At 41.8% G+C, this 25688-nt stretch overlaps 1 protein-coding gene across 2 annotated transcripts in view; it reads right to left on the reverse strand.

Annotated features, from left to right (window-relative positions):
• Window positions 1-25688, reverse strand: part of LOC121878931 — a 74301-nt gene that overhangs the window by 13683 nt on the left and 34930 nt on the right. The window contains exon 1 of one of the 2 annotated variants that reach the window (XM_042385363.1): window positions 3108-4544. The exons of the other annotated variant lie outside the window; for it this stretch is intronic. The gene's annotated coding sequence lies outside the window, so the exon portion shown is untranslated. Of the gene's footprint in view, window positions 1-3107; window positions 4545-25688 lie in introns of those variants that run through there. 2 annotated transcript variants of the gene reach the window in all.

The following is a 25688-nucleotide window of genomic DNA, read 5'->3' on the forward strand; positions in this document are numbered from 1 at the left end:
GAGCTTGACCACACAGTAGCTATAGCACATAAATCACTCTAGAAATAATTCCTTACAGAAGTTATTGTACTCCAGAGGTTAAAAGTTAGTACACAAGTGGTCATCGTCGTCTACTCAATGGGGTAAACAAGACCAGAGCATCACTCTTCTATAGATCAACTTGTTTATTTACTTAATTCAACAGGATGTTATATATATATACATTTCCCAAGTGTCTGAAGGCAAAGGTAGAGTAACCAATAATAATAAGTTTAAACACTGACCTAATATTGTCCGACTCTAAAATCAGCATCACCTCGAAACTCAAATTTTTTCTCCATTAATTACAGCTTCAGTTACACAGGTGTACCAGACAACTCAACACCCAGGTACTAAACATTAATTAATCACCCATAACTTTCAGAGAATCGTTTGCATACGAAAGTGTTGGGAAGTGAACTGATACTTTAGCAGCAGATTTTACGTTTCTTTCACTGGATAAGGTCTTTCGGTTCCATGATTCACAACATGGAAAGGACACAGTCTTCTGCTAAGTAACGTAGACAGTCACTACGAAATATCTTCACAGTCGTCGTGTGAATCCGTGACGCCGCGACCTACAGTGACTATTATCGAAGGGTCAAAGGAGAAGGTGATGCTAAATCAATCCCTGTAAGGTAACTCGCCCACGTCTTGAACAACAGGAAGTCTATCAAGGCAGGTAAAGAGTGTGTGATGACCATAACACCCCCCCCCTCCTCCCACCCCTTATCGGTCAAACACTGATCAAGAGGTTAAAAAAAAAGAGTTCAATATTATAATCGCTGTTTAACACGAAAATATTGAAAGAAACTCAGAGAAAACGAGTTATGTTTGATGGTGTGTGTGTGTGTTCGTTTTTCTTGTCACTATTTCAAAAGTGTTTAACATGCCAAATATATCTTGTGAAAAAAAAAAACCTCGGCGCCAGTGTCCGAGATAAAACTGATAAAAAGTGATAACTAGAATCGCAATTGAAAATACCACACTCATTTTTTACGTCAATTCGGCACAAAATAGAAATTATAAAACAGAGAGAGAGAGAGAGAGAGAGAGAGAGAGAGAGAGAGAGAGAGACTGATTAAAATAAGTAGTTATCTTTGTTATATTCTGGCGGATGACGACGACACCTAATAATGCGCGCGCAATTCTCGGTAGATGGCAACCCTGTGTTGACGTGTTACCTCAGTGCACAACGCACGCTAAGAGATCACCCTGAAATTGGTTTAATAGTTTCATTCACCCTCTTCCTATTCGAATATTAAAAATAATCTAAAGAGAGTATGGAGGAACAAAGAAAATGTAATAAGAGAAATATAGAAAGAATAATTAAATAGGAACAAGCTGCCAGTCCTCGCGTTAGTGTCATCTACGGCATCTACCAGATAGCTTCTTCAACAAAGAGCAAACCAACTCGGATTAACTGATGAATCACCCCTTTCCTCACCACCTTATTTTACCTTAAGATTAACCACCCTAACCTAACGTTAACCTAAACTAACGTGACGTTAAACTAATCTAACGCTAACTTAACCTAACTAATCAATGGTTACACACACACACACACACACACACACACACGCCTACCTTTACTACACAATATCCTGAAAATCTACCCTTCACACTTAATAATAAAAAAAGAGTGTGTCAGCTAATTTCACAACACCTTACAACAATATCTTAAAATTCTGGTGGAAGTCAGCAATGTTTAACGCTAGCGGCTATTTTGAGCACTTGCCAACACCACCAAGTTCAAGTTCAACACACACGGGAGAGACCTTGAACACCCCCCCAGCCACAGGTATAATCTTCAATATAAATACTGTGGAGGTAATAACTGAAGATGCGTTTTATTGTTTACCACACTGTTGACATCTCTAGCCTGAGGTATACGTGAGGATATATACATACATACATAATAATTCATGTATATCTTTTCCGAGGTCACCAGACATTAAATTTAACGGATAACCTGAAGATTAATTACTCTAATGATAAAATCTAACAACGAAACTAATTAACTCAACGACCTCACATGTGCCATATTGATATACGTATGAAGGCGAACACAAAGGCAACACGAATATAAAAACGAACGAAAAAAAATCGCCAATATATCCCCACCAAAATATTTTCCGTCAATATATCCCCGTTAAAATATCCTTGCCAAAATATTATCGTCAAAATAGCCCCTAACTAAATATTACCGCCTGAGCCTGCCGAGTCAATTATATTGTGATCTGGAAATACTTTTAACTTTTAAGTGTTATTGAAAGGGAACTTTTCGTAGGGACGGACGAACACACGGACAGGGGAAGTCCATAAGCCGCCTCCATTTCCTCCACTTTGCTGCGTCATCATCGAGAACAGAGAAAAAGAGTGTGTGTTTGTGGTCATTATACACTAACCTAACCTAACCTAACCTGGCCTAATCTCACGAGAACCATCCTCAGTTCCTCACATGTCTATTCACAGACCAGAGGCGCTTGTTGACCCCCTAACGCATAACCTCAATCGTTCGACCTTTTGACCCAGAATACATCTCGGCTACGATACACCAAGGTCGTAGTGCTGACAGTCAATGCCCGGGTATCTGGTGGGAAGTAGCTAAATATGATACTGTGAGACTGTGTTTAATATTTCTCATAATAACAGACACGTAAAGAGCGTGCTGTCGGTCAAAGCTGTGTTCGGGATAAGTAAATGAGATCACCTAAAGATTAGACACCCAGGCTTATTTTTATCTGATGATTAATCACTCTAACGTTAACCTAACCCAAAATAACCTCATATAGCGTTTGGGAGTTTAAATCATGTAATATAAGTTACGGTGTCTAATCCTCAGGTAAGTTAATCAATGATTATAACAAACATCACCACTACACGATGGTCCACACACAGACTTGTTATTCGTTTCTTATTCGTGTTAGTCTTGTGCTTGAACCGAAAACAACAGGACAATTATTATTATTAGCTGGGCTGCCATATCAATAGACATCAACGTTTCGCTTGCTGTATGTCCTATATTTTTTTTTATATAACAAATAATACTAGTCTTGTTTTCTGCGTTAATTTACTGCATTACTTACTTGGAAGTGTAGCAGTAACAATCCCTGGTGAGGTGTTAGGCTGGCGAGGTGTTAGCTGTCACATGGAGGGAGACCTTCACACACACAGATGGTGGTGGTGGAGTGTTGACGAAGACCCCTGGGTTACCACCATCATGTCCTGCCAATGTCATGTTTTTTTCCTCCTCATAACTACCATTTCAGTCTTTACACCACCATACAGTTCCTCACAACCTAACCTTCTGTATCTTCTTTTTCCAGTAACTCTTAACATTTAGGCTACAAGACCATCATCATTATAGTGGGAGGTACACTATACACGACCACCCACTCGCCCGCCCGTATACCCGTCGATCCCCCAGTACAGTAGAAATCTGCGCTGACCTCGTCCGGTCCACCAAACCCCGCGCTTGTTGTCACCAGTACAGTAGTCCACTATTCACACACTGGCGCGTTCTTCCACCGGTGTAAAAATCCAGACAGTTACAGTCTTCACGGTACCCAATATATAAGATGATAATGACAAACAAGGAAGATGCTGGGGTAGATGTGGAGTACTGTTTTAAAAGTGTGTCAACGACGACCATAGCTGACTGACTGACTGACTACGCCGGATTTGATTCTCTAGTACATTACACCATGGCCTTATCGTGTACGTTAAGTTTAAAGACAGCGTTCCTGCCTGTTTTTATAATGTAATCAAGTAACACTAAGGTCAGTTTAATGAATATAAAATTTGTTTTTACTCATCAATCACTCGTGCGTTTTACTATTGGTCGTCTGGCAACTGGCATTGAACGGTACAGATTTAAGGTTTGAATGAGAAGCTAAACTAAGGAAGCGACGTGTGTTGTCATGTGGACTGTGGTGCTGCTCCACTCCGTCACGAGACATCCTGCCTGTGGTGGTGCCCGCAGCCTACACTTGACACACATATCATGGTGATGGACTAGAGGCATTGGCCGACAGATGGGCAAGGAAACCTGCGTTGGATACATTTTTCTTTCAAATTATTCATAAAAATAAAACTTCCATTTTTCGGGGAAGTGAGAGGGGAGTGGTTCACCTATTGACGCAGATAATAATAATAATAATTAAAAACATGAAAAATTATGCTTGTTAACAATTGGTCTTAGGGTAATAAAACTACGACACCTATCACAGTCGTCACTCCCAGGTCCCAGCACGTGAGGGTTCAGTAGTCTGTTGTAGGGAAGAGCACAGGGTGGTGATGAACACAGCACACGACGGTAATCCTGAACAGCCTCTACACTCAACTGACAACACCTCCACACTTGCATTAACACCGCTAAAGACACAACCCCTACACTCACGCACACCACATGTAAGTTCACTCGCCGTACACTTGCACTCACAAATACACAACTGTTACACGCCGGACTCATCTCCTCCCTTATACAATAACGGCCACACTGTCGCTCCTCGTACGTCCTCCTAAGCGTGGCAGTGTCAGGCCTCACCACCGTTGGTTCTGTCGCCTCCTGACGCGGTAGTTGACGTGTGTGTGTGTGTCTCACGCCGCACGCGGGACCCAACAAAGTGGGTTACCGCAGACATTACCGTCTACCGTCAGTGGAGATGCGACGGCTGTGAACTTCCCCCTCCCCCCCCCCACACACCAGCCTCACCTCTCCATTCCCTCTTTCCTTACCCCCGTCTACGTCTCTTTCTTACCTCCCGGGGCTTAGTCTTCAGGGTTGCTCGTGGTAACTTCAGCACGCACAAGGAAGACGAATCCCCCACACTCAAGGATCCACCTGAGTGTTCACAAACCTTGTATACAACTGTTGCATCTACCCAAGACTACTTTGGCTTCTCCTTCCTTCCTTCCTTCCTTCCTTCGCTCGCCCCCTTCTCCCCTTACTTTCTTCGTTCTTTTCTCCCCACATTCCTTCCTTCCTTCCTCTCTTACTTCCTTCCTTCCCTACCTACCTCTCTCCTTCCTTACCCCTCTCCAGGTCTTTTGTTGATCTCCCTTCACCATTGTACTCCAAGGACACGAATCTCAAATGGTCATTCTCAGCGGTTAACTTGTCCTCGTGACTGAAGACGTATGGCAAGAGCAAGTCAGTCAGTCAAAAGTCAATCGATCACCCAGTCAATAATCAAGGGTCAAGAGTTAAATGAGACAGCCAGTCGATTCAGTCATTCAAGTTAAGTCATTGAGTCAGTAAATCAGTCTCTTGGGCTTACTCACACTAAAAAGGTCACAGGAGAGGGAAGCTGATGTACTGTACTTGTGGTTCACCGCGGCCTTGTACAGCACTAAGTCGTCCCACCCCCACCCCCCAGTTGTAACCACACCCCCACATCCTAGCTATAACTACACCCCCACCCCCCCCAGCTGTAACCACACCCCCACATCCTAGCTATAACCACACCCCCACACCCTAGCTACAACTACACCCCCACACCCTATAGCTGCACCTCCCCATCAACACGGTTTCTTCGTCCCTCCAATTACCTTCATCAACCTGTTCGTATTGACACATTAGCTTTACATCTTAGAAGACTTAATGTAAGGAAAAACATCACTGACCAGTTTGCTATAGAAGAACTAAACCTATCCACCCACAAGTAGACGCCGCCACAAACGCCTAAAAAAATAATGTGAAGGGCTTATTGGCGGTAACTGTACATGACAACAACAATGACCCACGCGTCACCTCACAGGGCAAAGTCTAGTTATAATTTAATGATCTTCTACTGGAATTGTATAATTTATGGTTTTGTTCACTATTCATGGTCGAAGTGCCTTACTGTTTACTCTTGTTATATACCTGTATTGTCTAGGTATACCCTGGATACTGTAAATATACCTCCACGGTCTATGTTTATGTACGTACCTCTGTTGTCTATATACATGCTGAACTGTACACACACACACACATATATATATCTACCAGACGAGTTTTTTTACAACAGTGGCTTAACAGAAAACTGATCGACAGTCTGACCTGATAATAAGCTATTAGGCTAAATGATTGCCAAGCTACTAGTAACGTGAGTGAACAACAGTCTGATCTACTAGTAAGCTGACCGACCAACCACCCGACCTACTAGTAAACTGACCGACCAACCGCCCGACCTACTAGTAAGCTGACAGATGGCAAAGATGATAAACTAAAGCATATAAACATGAAGCCTAACTACCGTGACAAGACCACACAACCACAACCTGAATACCTCCCTTCCACCCCACTCTCACCCCACCCCACCCAACTCTCACCCCACTCCCAAACGCAGCAAACTCAACACGAAGAACGAGAAAAAGAAAACGACCCGAGATATCGACAGGGGGGTGACTATTTATTTTTCACTTTTAATACTAATAAAACTGATATAATTGATTAAACTATAGATGTATTAACGTTAACGTGGCAATGGATACTTGTGCAGCATGTAAGTGACTCAATGACACCTGTACCAAAATTTTCATGTAAGAAACCAAACAAAGATGAAATTCACGAGTAAATAAATAAATAAAAATAAATGAAAAATAAAAAAACAGCAAAATCCATTTTCTATCCATTGTATGATTCAAGTCGGAGTTCAGGAGAAAAAATAAATCAAAAGCAATTTGGCGAAAGAATCACTGTTTTCCATTGACGTTCATACTTACACCTCTCTTGCACTCAACTGTATGAACTACAAGACAATAAAGAAGGGAAATATTTTATGTATTTTCCGCTTAACTAAATTCTTAGGCTCACCTGAAGCTTACTCGTTCCCTCCATGGTTAATTTTCTTCTAATGATTATAATACAACACCCTAAGGCAGTGGTGTCAAACTCAAAACCTTTCGAGGGCCAATTCTTTTTTTAGTTACCCTCTTCAGGGCCAACACAAGTGCTACATCACATATTTGCAGGATTGAAGTTTACAGCTTCACACATTGCCTTACCTGACTTACCAGGAATACCTTATTTGGGTTTGTCTGATCTTAAGTATGTAAGATTCATTTTACTAAATAAACATGATTATATGTATTTTTGTTTTCATAATTTCACGGGATGACAACTTTTACCGTCATCCCGCGGGCCACACTTGACCATCCCAGGGGCCACACTTGGCCCGCAGGCCATTAGTTTGACACCCCTGCTCTAATGGTACCTGGGGATGGGGGAAGAAGAAAAAAATTAAGGAAAGAAAAGGAAGAAAAGGGATAAAAATGAAGATGATACAAAAGAAGGAAGGAAGGAAGGAAGGAAAAGCAGTTCAGGTGGGGTCAACTATCACCACCAATACGTTATGTTATCTTCACCTCAACATAAAATTCAGCGTTACCAGTGACATACATACATACATACATACATACATACTGATGCACATTATACACGCCGTGATAAGGTTGACGATGCATACGTGATGATGAAGTACTTGTAACGCGGTATACTATGTGTATTGAGACGACGTTGATGATGTATTATGATACGTATACAGTGCAAGGAGGAGGAGGAGGCCATATGTGTGTGTGTAGGAGAGACTGTAGTAGGTCACCAGTTCGTCCTCTGAGTAACGGTGGTTGATGCTTCTGGTGGTGGGGATGCCCTGCCCACGGTCAAGGCCACCCCAACACACACACACACACCCTCCCCCCGTCACCTCATGCAGTAGCTATTTCAAGACGACCCATAGAAATTGTATATATAAATCCTTATTTTTTTTTATCCCCTTGGTTAAACACAGTCAAGGAACACCTATAACCAGTGGACCAAACACAGGGTAGAACTTTAGCCAGTGGATAAAACAACACAGCAGGATATAACAGACAAGAGTACAACTTTGCGAGATTGCGGTAGACTAAATCAATCAACATCACGACAAAATTTTGTATATGTGTTTTGTGTCAAGTCATCAAGTCGCTTCTGCCTCAGGTATGTTCAGGTGAGCTACGTCGCCCGTCCGCCAGCCGTTCTACGCGTCATCCACGCGCGCCCGCCCGTCACGACACACACACACACACACACACACACGTGGGATTAATTGCCCGTGACTTCTCCAGCCAGCATGAAATGTGCACAGGTTGAGTATGTATTCTGATGTCACTATTAAAAAGGAAAAACACGTGTAGTAAATGATATGAAGTTATATACTGTAGAAAACGGGAAATTACATGCTATAAAAAATGGGAAATTAAATGCTAAGAAAACAGGAAATTACATACTATAGAAAACAGGAAATTACACGCTATGGAAACGATAAATTACACGCTATGGAAACGATAAATTACACGCTATGGAAACGGAAAATTACATGCTGTCTGGAAAATGAGGAGGAAAAAGGCGTAAAGGGAAGGTCGTCATCTGCGTCAAACCACACAGTCCTCAGCCACTGGTTATAGGGAGAACTACTGCAGGTATAGAGCTCATACACGTCACATGGTCGACGCCACCAACTAAACCTCCGGGGTAATAATTCTTGTGAGTTCTGGCTACACATAGTCTCATACGCTACCAAGACGCGGACGACGGTAATGATGCGCGTCCATCAATCAAGAAGAAGGAAGAAAGAAAGGTGGCGATTACCAGTTTTCAGATGAGACACTTCCTCTAACAATGTGAATCACCTGAAACAATTACTTCCCACACAAGCTTATTTCACCTGAACATTAACCACCCTAACCTAAACTAACCTAACACTAACCTAAACCTAAGCTAACATTAACCTAACTTAGCAGCTCCAGGTAATATTTGGATGTTTTAATCATTAGGTAACATAACCTGGGGTGGAAACTAGTCTCTTGGGTGATTTAACTTCTATAAGGAAGGTGAATATTTCAGTCTTCTTCTTCTTCTTCTTCTTCTTATTAGTATTATTATGATTATTATAATTATTATTATTATTATTACAGCTTTCATTTATGTTAGGTTATTTCTCCATGGGTTAACAACTTTAATATGTAATGGAGAAGCATTTTAAGAGGGAGAGGTGAGGGGGAGTGTTGGAGGTCAGGGCTGGTGTCCGTTATGTAGGGGTGGAACGTTGGGTCGAGAGAGAGATGGGTGGGGAGGTCAGATGAGTGTTGTGACAGCAGGTACCTCCAGGTTGGCCCTCTTCAACCCCCGCGCCTGGTCCGGACGAACACGGATATGAAAGTTGCCTCAACTCATCCTTTATGGCCACTACATTTGTCACATCCACACCCCTGACCATCCACACCCCAGATCATCCACACCCCAGATCATCCACACCCCTGACCATCCACACCCCTGACCATCCACCAGGTATTTCACCCATCCACGTATTCATATAAAGAACAATACAACATTTATCAGTTTACTTTCGTATATTCTTCATAACTTCTACTAATTATCCACATGTATGTCATTATGATTTCGTTTATAACATTAAATCAGCCAATCTGAACCCATATGAATTTAAAAACGATGCTGACACAAGCTATACAATAACACTCTCCAGGAAGCATGACAGACGTAGTGTACATCAGTGGACATCAAACGCCAACATCATAAACAGAAACAAGAGAAAGATTACACAACTCACCCTAGAATATGACTTCTCTCAGACTGCGGGAAGATGGCTGGAGGCCTTTCACAACCTAACCAACGTGACTAACAGTATTTACAGGTGAAGTGAGGCTCACCAAGGCGAGAGTAATCCGTGATACGTCCTCAACATACACACACACACACACACACGCACCTGCAACAAGACAAGTCAAATTAACAGCTGGACGTGTTGACAAAATCGCTAGGCCCTCGTTGACTCCCTCATGCATAGTAATGAGGAAGGTGAGGGTAACAAAACACAGGTGACGGTGATGTAGGGTAGTGTACGGGGTGGAACTCTTCTACTGTGCTTGACTAACTAAACGCCACCAACATCTCTCTCTCTCTCTCTCTCGCCTCCATAACCATACGAGGTGTCAGGTTTACAGAGACAGCAATACCGATACATCTCCAATTTGCTGCTGGCCTCCCACCTTCCCCAGCACACTGCACTGTCTGGGTCACTCACTCACTCACCCATCCTCTCACGCCCGACACACAACTAACAATGGAAGATTTGACATGAATTCATTGTAAAGACTAACTTCTCAAACCTGTCTTCAGCATCACCTGGGACTTCCAACTGTCATTCAGAGCCACAAAACAACCCCGGGTGATGGAACAAACTATATGACACATTTTGAAGGTATTTTACCGTTTTATATTGACATCAGTAATAAAAGACACACATACAGGAATGGCGGCTTTGTACTCAAGTTGCAATCAAATTTAAGAGCATTTCACTAACTCACAAACAGTGTATGTCAAGACACTAACAGAGGTGTACAGTATCAACACAATGACTGTACACAAGAACCAGATACGTCTAGAGTCACGAGTCAAATCTTGAGTCAGTGTGGATATTTTGTTTTCGTAATATGTCTAAAAGTTCTGAAACTGGTGGAATGTTTAAGTACATTAAGCCTTACTCATCCTTCGTGTGGTTAAGTCTGCTTCACCCTCTTATTTCACCACTGGGGGAGGTCTTGCTCATAAGAGAATGTGTAGAGGGGGGGAGAAAAGGAGAAAGGAGGTGGACTGGAACAGGACAGACTGTGGTGTATATTATAAAACATTACACGAAAAAGGGAGCAAGAGGAAGGTAGAGGACCCGGGTGACGGACGGTGTGATGGGGATGTGGTTGATAAGAGGAAGGAATAATAATAATGATGATTATATCGTTACTACTACAACTAACAACAACAATAATAATATACACTACTCATATTAATACAAACAAATCAAAGCATTAAATAAAACGAAGCACAAGTATAAGTACTCTTGCTGGGGGAAGTGTGTCGACCACCTACGCTCGTATCCTCAAGCAAAACATTTCCCCCCCTGGAGGAGCAGACAAGGGTCAATCAGCTCCCCGCGGCCTGATGATGATAATAGCGAGGCAATTCTGAAACCTTGTGCTCGCCCTCCCTCCCTTCCTGCTGGCGTGTGACAAGACGCCTTCAAATGAAACCGAGTGGGAAGAAAAAGAGGATCACTTGCAGATTAACCCCCAAGCTTATTTCACCTTAAGATTAACCACCCTAGAGCTAACCTAACCTAACCCTCCCAGGCCCCCCCACCGTCACCAGCCACTCGACTAGCCACCACCCCAGCCGTCATCAATATCACTCTCCCACACTCCCGTTCACTGTGTCGGGCCACCAATATCTATCACCATCCATGAGAATAAGTATCAACATTGTCACACTCAGGCGACCACAACATGTGTATCAGAGCACGACGTCACACCTCCGTTACTCGCTGTCCTACACACACACACACACACACACACACACACACACACGGCAATAAAGAAAGACACATTATCTCCTCTACCGCTCAGATCACTCTAGTAACTACTTCCTTGAATCTGAGGGAGTTGTCATAGGCATCCTTACACCTCGTCCTTAACTGGTTCGGTATGGTTAATCCAAGGTGGTTAATCCTAAGTGAGTGGCGGGCTGTTGGAAGGTACGGGTCTCGTTATGTAGCTACCTGAAGTAACTTTCCAGCAATTATCTTTCCCTGGTCAAGTCCTGGTTGCATCACCTCATCTGGTGGCCGTGTACTTACACCACCAGCCACCAACTCTACTATATACAGGTGATACTAAACCTAAAAAGACAAAATAAACAGGTGAGTGAGTGAATGAATGAGTGAGGGAATAGAATAAATTAACCTGTAAGTAAAACATATTTGACCCCACGTAGAAAAAACAAGTAATGTGTTGGGTGGAAGTAGACGAGACGAGGAAGAAGACACCTAGATTGGCTATACTCAACTGTTACCTCTTAAGCTATAGTCATGAGGGAGTTACATTATCATCCATCAAAAGGTTAAACAGGCGTGATGGCGGACTATGAAACACCTGTCCTTAATAGCTCATGTTAGTATTGATCACCTGAAGATTAACCCACCCTCCTGAATCCACCTGAAGATTAACCACATTAAACTTAACCTTAACGACTATTATCATAAACTAATTAACGAGTACTTGAACCTAAAATGAACACAGTTGAACACATCAGACTTTATATCTCCCCCTCCCCCTCCACCCAGACACATACATACATACATACATACATACATACATACATACATACATTACATACATACATACGAGGTTTGTTACTTGTGAGAGGATAGACCTATACAAAGAAAAGGTGGGGGGGTGAGAGAGAGGAGTTGGTTGAGAAAGTTAAACAAGAGATCAAGATGAGTACAGGGATATGTATGTGTGGTGTGTGTTTCTCTCTCTCTCTCTCTCTCTCTCTCTCTCTCTCTCTCTCTCTCTCTCTCTCTCTTCTCTCTCTCTCTCTCTCTTTCTCTCTCTCTCTCTCTCTCTCTCTCTCTCTCTCTCTCTCTCTCTCTCTCTCACACATTTTTCTGCCACCTCACAATCAACACCTACTCCCCTCGGAACAGGCCTTTGATCCACCCCTTCTTCACAGCTACATGTTGTAATCCTGAAGAAGCGGAGGAAGGGAGAGAGGGGAATGGTGATCGTGGTGACTTTCCATTCTGCTTGTTGAAAATCTTCTCCGGGGTCGGGGAGATGAGCGAGATGTGAAGAGGAGGAGTCGTGAAAAGAAGATAAAAAGAAAGAAAGAAAGAGAAAGGGAGACATGTGGTTACGAGTCAGGTAAAATAGTCTCCCTTGCGGTTCATCTTGGTAGGTACTGGGATTCTGGTCACCTGTAAGACTCTGTCAGCGGGGCGTAATGTGATCGTCTTATGTGGTGGTGGTCGTTGTGGTGTCCGGGATGTGTCACCTTATTGCCGCCTCGTGCATCCTATACTGGTTCGGGTTTACTGCTGACTCTCTCTCTCTCTCTCTCTCTCTCTCGCTTCTATCCTGTTTCGCGTTCGTTGCTGATTTGTGTACTAACTGCTGACACACACACACACACACACACACACGTTCATAAGATAGTAATAACATGGTGATTAGTATTTCGACCTCGTGTACCGTAATAAAGTGAAGACGTACCTAAACACGGACGCCGTACACCATGGACGAGCAACAAGGACCGGTCCGATAATAAGGACAGAAGAACACTACGGACGAATAATATAGCCAAAAAAAACGTTACTGACGAATAATATAGCCAGTAGGACACAACGGACGAACAATATAGCCAAAAGGACACAACGGATGTACAAAAGAAACGGATTAAAGCAACGGACAAACAAAATACAAGACAAGGACGGCACGGAAGGAAAACCACGGATGTACGCCACGGTAGAGACGCAATAACACGAACATCACGGACAGGAAACCACAAACTAACACCAAAGTGATTACTAACACCTAGCTTCCGCCTAGTGTCATGTACATCACCGGATTAAAACACAGTAACGCTGCTAACCTAACGAAACCTAATCAAACCTAACATAACCCAACCCAACCAGTCAATTAACGCTATAGGGTTGTCTAATCATCAGGTTTAAATAATCTATAGTTGTCTAATGTTAGATAATCCAGATTCTTCATTAATCACAACCGTTAAATGAACTGTGATTTCTTCTTACGTCTACTCCCCAAAACATTAAGTCAGTTGGCCCCGGCAGCGTTGGCTAATGGAGCAACCAAACTCAACGGTCAATACAAGAGGCACAGTTTGTTTACTCCCGGTTGCTCAGGTAAACACCGAAGGAGATTAAGTGCATCCTGGCGGGGGGGGAGAGGAGGTGGTTCTTGATGCCGCCCTCCAGTGTGACTCCAGATAACACACTACGAGTACTGGACGACGTGGGGTGCGGTGGGGGTACCAAACAACATCACTGCGAACGATATGAATAAGAAATCCTAAATATGGGGAGAATAAATTGGAAACAGAAGAAGAAGAAGAAGAAGAATCAGCAGCCTTGATCCTTAAAACCTTTTCCGCTTTATGTAGTAGACGATAAAAAAAAAAATAATAATTAAGGAATGACAAGAGAACGGAGAGAAAGAAAACGTGGTGTTCAGAGGTAAATGAGGAATGTGGGTCCTGGCATCGTTCCTGAGTCCCTGCCGATACCACCACCACCTCCTACTCTTCTCCTTCCTCCACGTACCTCAGCAGTTACTGTATCCAATACTCACCTCACGGCAACGCTTTCTCTCTAGTGTTGGATCCTAAAAGGCCTCACACACCCCCCCCCCAACACCCACCCTACCCACCTCCTAACCTAGTAGAAGTGACCCAAACCAGAAGCTTCTTATTGTGATTTTACGTTCAATTTACTTCATCAATTCAGAGAAGATGAAAACCGCGTAAAGAAATAAGAGTAACATGTACAGCTCTCAGCCAGTGTAGAAATCTGTAATTTTTTTTCCCAGTGAGTGAGTGGCATTTAATATTGCCTCAGTGTCTGGGTTAATGTGTCAGTCAGTTAGTTTGTTAGTTAGTAAGATTGTAAGTCAGTCAGTCAGTCACTAAGTCAGTAAGTCAGTCAGTCAGTCACTAAGTCAGTAAGAACGTCAGTCACCCAATGATTACGATTTTAAGTCGGGTAGTCACTGAGATTGTACGTGAATCCGTAACTAAGTGACCCACAGTACAGTCCATGCTGGCGCGCTTCAAAAGATCCAGACACGTATACAGGGGTCAGAAAAGATAACAAGGTCAGAAAAAGATAACAAGGTCAGAAAAAGATAACTTAAGAACATGAGAATGGAGGAAACTGCAGCAGGCCTATTGTCCCATATTACAGGCAGTCCCGTTTACACCCAACCCCGATCGCTCATATAACCATCCAACCTATATTTGAAGCTATCCAGCGTATTCGAGTTATTGATTATGTTTGATAACTTGTTCTACTCATCCACTACTCTTATTTCCTAACCAATGTTTCCTTATCTCGAGCCAGATACAAATATAAAAGTGGGACTCCCAACACGACACATCACATCAACACTATTCAGAATCAATGTACAATTACGTCACTTTTACACTGCTACGTCATCATTTCACTGTTACGTCACCATTATATTGTTACGTCACAGAATCTTGTAGAGGCAGAAAGCAAGTCAAGATCCGCAAAAATTTCATTCACAACGAGAGAGAGAGAGAGAGAGAGAGAGAGAGAGAGAAAGAGAGAGCGTGTGTGTGCTAACAAATGAGTGAGTGTTCGCTACAAGTATATGTAAGAACTATGAACACGACGCAAAATCATAAATCAACAACATCGTACATAGATTTACATAAAGTTGTTGCTGTACGCGGAATTACTCGGGTCTTAGCCATACCGGGAAGTAATCATACAAATGGGTGCATGTCCAGGCTCCATCCAACACACACACACACACACACACACACACACACACACACACACACACACCTATCTCAACACAACCTTGGCGGCCGTCGTTGAATTTCCGTCTTTGCTATACATTATGATTTTCTGTTATATCAGGTGAGAGAAAAGAGAAGAGAGAGAGAGAGAGAGAGAGAGATGGCGCGTGGTCAAGACATGAGTGAATCATCCTATGTTTGTGGTGGTGCAAGGAGGGGGAGGGGGGTCATGACACTATCTAGTCATCTACCATTTTCTGTTGTTCCTGGTGATAGCGGCGGTGGTGGTGATAGTGATAGTGGTGGTGATAGGTGGTGGTGGTAATAGTGGTGGTGGTGGTGGTGGTGATAGCGGTGGTGGTGATAGTAGTCGTGATGGAGTCAAGTCACACTCAAATTATATTATAAAACTAAGAGTCAACTCCCTCACCTCAAGCTATCACTCTACACACACAAACACACACACACACACACACACACAGAGGCTATCAACTAAAACCACAAGACTTGCATCACTCCTCCGTAAAGCTCAAAGGACAGTAGCTGGAGTGACCAAGAAACTGAACTTGAGAATTTACTTTAAGTTCAAACTGTTTTCGTAACCCTAAGTCATGGATGTTTTGAGATCATGTGTGGTACCAGCTGTGATAAGGGTGTGGTACCAGCTGTGATAAGGGTGTGGTACCAGTTGTGATAAGGGTGTGGTACCAGCTGTGATAAGGGTGTGGTACCAGCTGTGATAAGGGTGTGGTACAGCTGTGTGATAAGGGTGTGGGTACCAGTTGTGATATGGGTGTGGTACCAGCTGTGATAGAAAGGGGGGGTGGTACCAGCTGTGATAAGGGGGTGGTACCCGTGATAAGGGTGTGGTACCAGTTGTGATAAGGGTGTGGTACCAGCTGTGATATGGGTGTGGTACCAGTTAGATAAGGGTGTGGTACCAGCTGTGATAAGGGTGTGGTACCAGTTGTGATAAGGGTGTGGTACCAGCTGTGATAAGGGTGTGGTACCAGTTGTGATAAGGGTGTGGTACCAGCTGTGACAAAAACTACTGTACCAGCTTTCACAAACGCTGTATGGTACCAGTTATGAAAGTCTTATATGTGTTAGCGTGTGTTACTATTTACCTGCAGGTGTCTGAGTGTGTGTCTGAGTGTGTGTGTGTGTGTGTGTGTGTGTGTGTGTGTGTGTGTGTGTGTGTGTGTCAATAATAAGACTCGTATCAAAGTGTAGACCTCAGTTATACAGAAGCAAGAAAGAAAACCTACACAATAAATTTCCCCTGAGAATGTGTGTGTGTGTGTGTGTGTATGTGTGTGTGTGCGTTTAACCAGCTTTTAATATCTTTCACACAAGCGTAGACATTAACTTGTTTTAAGGGGGAGGGAAAACAAGCCCGTTATAATAATAATAATAATAATAATAATAATAATAATAATAATAATAATAATAATAATAATAAGCAAGAAAGTGAAAACCTAACGAAAGGAAGAACAACATTTGCCTAAAAAAATAGATAAAAAAAAAAAGTTCAAGGGAGTTACTTTCACCGAGACAAGTTTAAGACATTTGGCAGCAATAAAACACAACAGCGAGACACAATATTCAAAGCTGGTTCTTGAGAGGCAAAAAAAATGTGACCCCGGCGTGTGGATGGGTATGTGGGTGGGTGGATGGGTGTGTGGGTGGGTGGATGGGTGTGTGGGTGGATGGGTGTGTGGGTGGGTGGGTTTGGTGGGTGATGGACTTCCAGCTTCTTGAAATCACTGTAGAGGCAGCTATGTAGGGCGAGGTAAGGATGGAGAGGGAAGATAACATGAAAGGGAGAATAACACGAAAGGGAGAATAACACGAAAGGAAGAATAACACGAAAGGAAGAATAACACGAAAGGAAGAATAACACGAAAGGAAGAATAACACGAAAGGGAGAATAACACGAAAGGGAGAATAACACGAAAGGGAGAATAACACGAAAGGGAGAATAACACGAAAGGGAGAATAACACGAAAGGAAGAATAACACGAAAGGGAGAATAACACGAAAGGGAGAATAACACGAAAGGGAGAATAACACGAAAGGGAGAATAACACGAAAGGGAGAATAACACGAAAGGGAGAATAACACGAAAGGAAGAATAACACGAAAGGGAGAATAACACGAAAGGGAGAATAACACGAAAGGGAGAATAACTGGAATGGAGGCGTTCACTTTGAAATCGATAAAGATATATAGAGTACAGTGTGTCAAGAGGGTCCAGTTCTGTGTGTGTGTTTGTCATACACTGTTAAGCTATGCAATGTAAGTCGAGGTTAATGTGTGCGCAACTGAACTCTTGTAGGACAGTATGTGTGTATGTATGTATGTATGGATGTATGTATGTATGTATGTATGTATGTATCCCACTGGCACACAAGTCAATGAAACTTTGTACATCCTTGATATAAAAATAATAATCTGGGAATAATATTGAAATTTTGGTCACAAGGTCAGAGGTCAAGAAGATGGCACCTCTAGAGGTGTGGCACTGTTGACCACCACCGTCCTACAGAAGGCTACTCTCACCCGGAGACAACTGGTCATCTTAATAAAAACAAAACCTGCAGATGATTTGTCACTTAAGAATGCACGCAAACACCAATTACTGTATAACTTTCGCTACTTTCTTCTGCTTTAACTACTTGTTGGGGACCGGTGCTCTCTTCTTCTTCTTCTTCTCTTCTCTCTCTCTCTCTCACATACACACACACGCGGGACAGACGAGGACACATCACCGGCCTCTCATCACTTCCGGTCTGGAGTACATTCTGATAATTTCAGGCCTAATGCTGTCACAACCTCCCTAGACCCTGATAATGGTGGGGAGTGAGGCAGTACAAAGCCAAGGATGAGGCGACTGTCATCCCCTCCCCAACCTTTCCTTCTCTCTCTCTCTTCTTGTGTTGACTGTGCCATCACATACGAGAGAGAGAGAGAGAGAGAGAGAGAGAGAGAGAGAGAGAGAGAGAGAGAGAGAGAGAGAGAGAGAGAGAGAGATTCTATTACACGTTTCTATTTTCTCATTACCATCAGTCGTGTCAACATTACCTTCCCTTCTACCTACACCAACCTCAGCCAAAGAGCTGTTCTAATCTGAGACCAGAAAACATGACTACAGACCAATCACTTATCAAGAGGTCAACTGGTCAACTACAACTAATACTTTACGGACACATTATTACTACATCATCAACTGAGTGAAATTCTATGTATATATTCACTTTCACCCACAATCGGAATGACGACAGTGGCAGCTAGCCGTATACAGGTACACCCGCATCCCTATTGGCCTTGGTAACTAATTAAGATACAGGTACCACAAAAAACTACCAGCCGGACACACACACACACTGCAGCGCTTGTGTCAATAGAAACATTACCACCAACAACAATATACTTTACAACAACGTCATTATGAGAAGCAACTGCAAACGTCACAAACAAAATTAATAAATGACATCATTATCACCATCATCCACTATCATCACCATCACCGTAGGAGCTTCCTACTCAACCCGGCAGGAGTTTGAGGGGGTGATTCCTCGTCAGGGTTAAGAGGTGCCTAGAATTTCACCTCTTAATATCAAAACAAACTGTAAAATAATAATAAATAAATAAATAAATAAATAAATAAATAAATAAATAAATAAATAAACAATCAAATCTTCAGAGCCAGAATGAGAATCAACTTACTTGCTTTTAAACATAATAATATTCTCCTGTACTCAAACTTCTCCTGTAGCGTTCAAACTCTTCTTGACACACTGGTAACCTTCCCGACCACATGGATAGATACCAACATTTACCCAACCACTAAAAAAAAAACCCTGATAAACTCAACCTTTCAAATATTCTCTCAATTTGTCCCTTTCACCTCAAAACATTACCAAAACTATGAAAAGGTAAATCAGTATTCAATAGCGTTCCATACACCAAAACATCTTATAGGAATTTAGCATTGAGCCTTACGTGCCAAGCTGCCATACCTGTCACTCAACTTCTGAGGGCATCAAGGGAGGAACTCACGTGTCCTGTGGTCTTCTATTCTACGGGGGCGTCTTGACTACCAATACATACTTTTATATCCATAGACTAGAGGATTCTGTGACACTTGCTGTTATTATTCATTATTATTGTTTTTATTATTGTTGTTGTTGTTCTGCTTGTAGCGCACCAACTAATAACAACCGCCGCTTCCCTTGATACCCTCACTATCACCCAGTGTGCCTGAGATGTTATGAGCCTTGTGCAGTTATGTCGTCATTCTGGGCACTGACGGTCAATTCATATAAATATTGTGGCACTGACGGTCAATTTATATAAACATTCAGATACTAATAATAAATTAAAAAATCATAATAGAAACATCTGTACACCGAAACTAAATTTATATACCTAAAATTTATATACACAGAGATGTATATAGTAATTACGTAACATCTTCCTTAATGAACAGAGCGACCAATGAGTGAACGTTGGATCAGTGTGTGGTAAAGTTGGCACTACCGAGAAGAGCCCGAGTAAAACAATGTTAAGTTAAATCTTCGGTCCATATACTGGTCTTAATGGTGAGAGAGAGAGAGAGAGAGAGAGAGAGAGAGAGAGAGAGAGAGATATGACGTACCCAAGACCCTCATGAATGCTGCTCTGTACTGACTCTTAAACACCCTTCTGTGTGGTGGCCAGCGGTGTGCTGTGGCCTTGGTACCCCACACACACACACACACACACACACACACACACACACACCTACCTTAATGACCTATTTAAATTGAGTGCCCAAATTAAGGGCCTAATCCTAATGGACCCTAGTCCCTAATGGGCCTTAAAAGTAAAATAATAATAATAATAACAACAACAACAGCAATAAATGACAATAATACTAATAACAACTATTAATAACAACTACAAACAACAATAAAAGATGGACATAATCATCGTAAACAACAAGACTACTCGTGTACTCAACCCACCCTCTACCACCCCCCCATGTATAACCAGCGACACATGATACATACATACATACATACATACATACATACATACATACATACATACATATTACATACATACATACATACATACATACATACATACATTAGTTCATCCTTTTATCAGACCATAGCAATTCGAACCATCCATAGTATTTAAATTAATATAGAGTCATTTTTTTCCTCTAATGCACTGGGTCTCTAAACAAGAACTACACGAGATCTGTCTGTCTGTCTGTCTGTCTGTCTGTCTGTCTGTCTACCCGCGCCCTGGGAAGACCAATTACAACAATGAAAACCGCTATCCAAACAGCCATTCACGCCACAGTCAGCCTACATGCTCTCCTGAGGCTGACAATTGAATGTACACCGATACTTTCTTTCCTATGTCAGCTGTTGTCCAGGTGCTGTAGTGACATCCAGGTGCTGTAGTGACATCCAGGTGTTGTAGTGACATCCAGGTGTTGTAGTGACATCCAGGTGCTGTAGTGACATCCAGGTGGTGTAGTGACATCCAGGTGTTGTAGTGACATCCAGGTGCTGTAGTGACATCCATGTGTTGTAGTGACATCCATGTGTTGTAGTGACATCCAGCTGGTGTAGTGACATCCAGGTGTTGTAGTGACATCCAGGTGTTGTAGTGACATCCAGGTGCTGTAGTGACATCCATGTGTTGTAGTGACATCCATGTGTTGTAGTGACATCCAGGTGCTGTAGTGACATCCAGGTGTTGTAGTGACATCCAGGTGTTGTAGTGACATCCAGGTGTTGTAGTGACATCCAGGTGTTGTAGTGACATCCAGGTGTTGTAGTGACATCCAGGTGCAGTAGTGACATCCAGCTGGTGTTTCTCTATCCTTGTTGTTCGTGTGTGAGACTGACAAAATCTTACACTATTTAGGTATTTAAGAATCTATTCCTCCTACGATCACCTGAAGATTAGCCCCCTAGGTTATTGCACCTGGGGATTAAATACTTCAACCTAACATAATCTAACCTGAACCTAATCTAATCAAATCCAATCTATCCCAAACCGAATCCAACCTAACCTAATCTTACTTAAACCTAACCTAAACTAACCTCCTCAGGTAACGATAGTGTTTAATCATCAGGTAAAACCAACTTATATCACCTGATGATTTAATAACACTAACCTACAGTATAAAAGAGTAAATGAGCTCAGCGATAGAGTCATCAAAGCCAAGCTACTATACTGAACTAGTCCTTGAACTCGACCCTGCCAGAGTCCGAAGTGGCACTCAGAAGCCTCAACCACACCTCAAAACATCTCTCAGCTGCTTCTCTTTCCACCTCAGCGCCACAAAGTTACGACCCGAGTCCCGTTTCTCTCCACTTGAGCACGACAGGGCCGGCCACTCTATACCGTCCACCTCTCACACCAAACGTCATTGTTTTTCCTTTTTCCTTGTCTTAATATATCGTAAAGTACAAGTAGACCACAAATAAACCAAGCAAATTAACACTGTATTATTATGTACATTGTGTGCTTATTTAAATCACTGTATCTTGCTGTACCCTGTTGTACCCTATAGAGAATGTACACCGACTTACAATGAATTATTTTGTTATGTTGGTGTGTCCTGTTGTATGCTGGGATGATGTGGGTTGACTCTGAAGCCATGTACTAGATATTAACAATAGGGAATAAATATGTTCCTTTATGCAATACGGATATAGGAACACAATACAAAGTCACCTTGAGCAATGTTTACGTGATGTACGCATTCTGAATCCCTGTAACTGTAGTCCTGTACCAGTTGCTTCTGACCTGATTAAATAAAAGCAAATAACACACAAGCAAGTATCATCATTTCTTCTGCTTTTATGTCAACTACAGTAATTTAGGAGAAAATCATCGTCGTGTCTTACTGAGCACATAATGTAGGTCAGTCAGTCATATGTCTATACATCAGGTAGGTCAGACGTTGAATACAAAACACCTGTCGAAATTAGAGTGATTTATCTATTAGTGAAAAGTACGGTATGTGTGCACGCGCGTGTGTGTGTGTGTGTGTGGGGGGGGTGCAAGCCACAAACAGCTGTGACTTACCAGATGCCAACATAATGGTGCCTTTTTCCTGCTGGTGTAAACTTAGTGGTACAGTACCTATTGACTTCAGATGAGTATGTGATTATCTCTTGAGTGCTGACTGTTACTCTCGTCGCCATCTCCCTCAGCAGGTGAACATAACCACAGATTTCATACACCTCGTAAAGAATCTCTCTCTCTCTCTCTATCTCTCTCTCTTTCTCTCTCTCTCTCTCTCTCTCTCTCCTCTGTGTTGATACAAAGACGAAGACACGAATAAAATAAACGAATTAATGCAAAAATGAATGCACAATATTATACATAAACTAATAACAAACAAGTGAATGAAGTAATAATGAATAAATATCTGTATACATATATGTAATTTAAGTAAAACTAACAATGACCAACAGAAAACACCGTTCACACAATAAATTCATCAGAGTAGTAACACACACACACACACACACACACACACACACGTACATGGGTTTGTTGGACATCCAAAACACCTACTTGATATACGTGTTACAGAGGTGACACCTGTCCCTCACCTGCTCATCATTATTTGGGCGTTATTAGACTAGTATGGTTCACACACGTACAGGCATCAAGGCTTTCGAGACCTGTATAAGAAACCACTGCGTTGTGTGTGTGTGTGTGTGTGTGTGTGTGTGTGTGTAACACCAGTTGGCATTCTGGTTGTGTTCCAAGGGGAAGAGAGAGAGAGAGAGAGAGGGGGAGGGAAGAGAAGGAGAATGAAGAAAGGGAAGGAAGGAGAGAGGCAGAGAGAGGGAGGGGGGGGGGGTTGGGACAAAGTATGGAAGAGGTGAGAAAGATTTGTCAAGAGGAGGAGGAAAGAAAGAGCATGACAGGTGTGTAATGTTTACCTTACAGCCAAGACAGGTGTGTAATATTCACCTTACAGCCAAGACAGGTGTGTAATATTCTCCGTCACAGCCGAGACAGGTGTGTAATATTCACCTTACAGCCAAGACAAGTGTGGGAGCCAATAGCCACCATTACGCATCACTCACCTGTGGAGAAAGAGATTCACATTATTTATCTGCGTTAAGTTCATCATTAAAGTTGTCTAATATATAACACCTGAGGAATTAATTAACCTGCAAGTAATGATCCACCACTACTACCACTATTATTAGTACTATCACCACTATTATTGCTACCATCACCATTATTCTACTATTATGACTACCACCCACCAACCAACCACCACCCTCTTATCCTGGACACACAAATAACACCTGCCATAACACCTCCACCCACCGCTCATTACCTGACCTTCATTAATAAAACAGTTTACCTGACACGCCCAGGTAAACTGCTGTAGTTGTTGATGCTTTGTATTGTGAAGGTAAATCAATTGTAAGCTTATATGTTGATTTATTATCTATTTGTATCTACAGTCTCACTCTTCTCTACCTCTCTACCTCCCCATTTCATCCACACCCTCTCCCATCCCCTAAGCTGCACCCATTAAATATTATGACCTCGTTGTAATGTTCTTTTTAGTAATGGGACACTGTAATTAGTGTCATGTGTTTGATGCCCCATGAAGGACACACACACACACACACACACCCACACCCACACCCACACACCCACACACACACACACACACACACACACACCAGCCAAGATATGTTCACACAACACTGACTTAAGCAACCTGTTGTGGGCTGGGTCTTACCTCGTCCCAAGCACCAAAATTGCCTTTATGTTACTCAAACCATTACGGCACCATGTTGTTTTACGTAAAATTAACGTCATCATTACTTGTTTTTATTTATTTTTCTTCTCCACTAACAGGATGTTATTATAAGCTGACGACACGGCAATGGCAAACACCCCTCCTCCCCCATCCCTCCCCCGAGACGTCCAGCAAAGATAGATGTTCTCATATAACCCAAACATTGCGGTACAAGTCTTACAGAAACTCGTAATATTGTTTGTTACTACGACTAATGTAAATAGAGCTAAAACGGGGTGGTTATGTGTGTGTGTGTGTGTGTGTGTGTGTGTGTGTGTGTGTGTGTGTGTGTCCTGTCATGAAGAAAATAAATAGGAGAGAGGTAGGTGTTCCTATTTGGTCTTATGTTGCTGTTGTGTGTCTTTGTGTTGTCGTGTCCCTTATGTGTCTTCAGGTAAGGTAAGATTTTAGGTGGATAATATTCAGTGATCAGATTAATCATACAAATAACAGAAAGTCACATCTACATAACCTACAAAATATCTACAGAACCTAATAGTTTTTTAATACACAAACTATGAAATAAACACTTTAAAAACAATAACTTGTTGTTGGAATATTGCATCACAAAAACCCAGAATAAAAACTGTTACATCTAAAATTACAGCGTGTATATATATATATATATATATATATATATATATATATATATATATGGTTGATAATATATATATATATATATATATATATATATATATATATATATATATATATATATATATATATATATATATATATATATATATATATATATATATATATATATATATATATATATATATATATATATATATATATATATATTTTTTTTTTTTTTTTTTTTAATATTATAGAAGGTAATATTATATCCTAAAGATAAAGAACTGAAATATAATGTAAGAGTTTTGGCTCTATGCATCAAAACGACGCTACAATTTTAATCTGTTAAAAGGTTCAGGGGGCGGGGAGGGGGATAACATTGGCAGTAAAACACAAATTCAGACAATAAAAATATTCCTAACAACAACAACCACCACCATTACTACTACTCACTAATACAACTACTAAATAATAATACTAGCAACAAAAAACAAAAAAAAAACAGTCGATATAACTAAAGTCCATCAATGCTCTTTCCAATCACACAAACATCACACGAGAGAGAGAGAGAGAGAGAGAGAGAGAGAGAGAGAGAGAGAGAGAGAGAGAGAGAGAGAGAGAGAGCTCCTGATCGAAGGTCGGTTAACTCCTATAGGTTGGAAATAAATGAGGGACTGAACAAGTGACAAATTCCCCACAACAACCACCGTGAATTTAGGAACACGACAACCTGGATCAATGGAGGTGAACATTATATACACACAACTCAAAGGGAAAAGTAGATGATTAACGACCAGAAAAATACATAATACAGTATACTAGGTGTAATATGTATTGTGTATGAAGACCAGGGTGCCAGTG

Source organism: Homarus americanus, unplaced genomic scaffold (assembly GCF_018991925.1).
Source record: "Homarus americanus isolate GMGI-L3 unplaced genomic scaffold, GMGI_Hamer_2.0 scaffold4060, whole genome shotgun sequence".
In the NCBI taxonomy this organism is placed as follows: Eukaryota; Metazoa; Arthropoda; class Malacostraca; order Decapoda; family Nephropidae; genus Homarus; species Homarus americanus.